This window comes from Fopius arisanus, unplaced genomic scaffold (assembly GCF_000806365.1).
Source record: "Fopius arisanus strain USDA-PBARC FA_bdor unplaced genomic scaffold, ASM80636v1 scaffold00037, whole genome shotgun sequence".
NCBI classification, from domain to species: domain Eukaryota; kingdom Metazoa; phylum Arthropoda; class Insecta; order Hymenoptera; family Braconidae; genus Fopius; species Fopius arisanus.
The window spans coordinates 173,282-175,115 of record NW_011887776.1 but is presented as its reverse complement, the minus strand read 5'-3'; the positions used below and the strand labels follow the sequence as shown (position 1 = coordinate 175,115).

At 38.5% G+C, this 1,834-nt stretch overlaps 1 protein-coding gene across 1 annotated transcript in view; it reads left to right on the top strand.

Moving 5' to 3' along the window:
• The window catches only part of LOC105266219 (uncharacterized), a gene marked incomplete at its 5' end in the record, with an annotated part of 7,889 nt that continues 6,055 nt past the window's right edge, over window positions 1–1,834 (top strand). Inside the window, 1 exon segment of the mRNA XM_011304184.1 lies at window positions 1–239.

Here is a 1,834-nt window from a genome sequence, read left to right as displayed (position 1 = left end):
TGTACATGCCACATACTCACGCATGTATCGAGTACATGTGTTCAGAGTCTCGTGGTGTCTACACGGAGAAACGGTACTTTCAGTTTCATTTGGGGTACCGCGAGTGCAAGATCGAGCGTTACTCGCGGCTCAACCGATATTCTAGCAAGACGCGTTAATACCCGCGTGAAAGTACATCAACATTTCCGAGGAATAAACTCCAGTCAATCCACCGAATTACCCGCAACACTCAAAGACAGGTACTTAAATGGAGCCGGTGTTACTTCAATTTCAATTCAAACGAATAAATTTCGGTGGTGCAGTGACACGTCGAATTCCCACACATGTCAGGAATTTTATTAATATTAAAAATTTAATCGATTGAATTGATAGTTCAATTTAATTCACCTCATCTCACTGCGAAAATTTTGTCAAATTAATCTCGACGTTTAATTTCCTGGAGATATTATTTTTATTGCGAAATGTTTTTGCTGTTAATTTTTATCTGTATATTTAAGCAATTTGTAATGATCTCGTACACCGCTCATTTAATTAGCGAGATCTCCGCGATGCCATAACTGTTTTCGCTGTTTTTTTATTTAAAACGCGGAAGTGCAGTTTGAATTTTCACCGTGTGTTGAGTTTTATGGAGTAATCGAGAGGTAGTGATAGTGATGCTGTGATGAAAATAATAGGGTTGTGCAATTAGATGAAGAGATATTGAAAAATTTTCAATCAGAATCGAAGAAAAAAAAATGATTTTCTCTGATAAATGATTGAAACGTGTGCAACACTTGGAAGATCGCCCAAGCCGTTCATTTCCTTATCCCGATTTCATAAATTACCGCACCAATCGATGCCAATTATTCTGATTGAAACCTCCTGTACCTCTCGACAATTGTTGACGCAATACCCGATGATCACTCCCTGAATACACCGATGTGTGCACACGGTACACACCGTAACGCGTTTTTTCACCTCAATGTGTCAATTGTCCTTTTGAAACTTTCACCAGAATAAAAACAAATCGGTAATTATTATGCAACAACACATAACACGGTGTAAAATCAAAATAGTGAGTTTCTATTTATGCGAGATGATTTATCACCAAATTTCCGTATCCCGCACTCGACCAGCTTTCACCAAATTTCATCCGTTGACAAGACAACTTATCTCATTCGTCCTGTTTGTCTTTAAACTCTCTCCACTTGTTCCATTGTCTGCGCATATTTGCAGTAAAAATAAAAAAACCATTTCGGAATGGAGGAACAAAGAAAATGAAAAGCGCACCTCCAAGCTAGAGAGAGCATAACGGCTTGCAAATTCACCGCCAACTGGACACACCATAATTTACAATAAAATTTAATGACAACCGATCATTACCAGTAATTATTACCCCGTATTAATTCTCCAGGGATTTTCACCCATAAATCACTAATAAATTGGATTGAATGATGCGATGCGATGCGAAATGACAATTTTTTCAAAAAAAATTTCTTTTTTATTTGTTAAATAAATTATCGTTATTGTTATTATACAATGTTGAGGGGTGGAATTTTTCAGGAGTGACGAAAGGAAAACTCGATATCGAATGTCCTCGACCTGACTCGCGTTCTACATATGTCCGAAGCCTGAATTTTCACTCTCGAGTCGAATAAATGGAATTTTTTTTTTAACGAGCATCCGGTGGCGCTTCATAAATGTCCCTGACTCTTCTCCTCGGTATCGGTATATTCAGGGGGCAACACTCGAGTGAAAGTTTGCGGATCGAATATTTTTTGCGGTGTGTTACAAGCGAAGAAATTTGCGGCGCATCGCAGACTGATCTTCACCGCTGGATTCATGGTCGACAGGC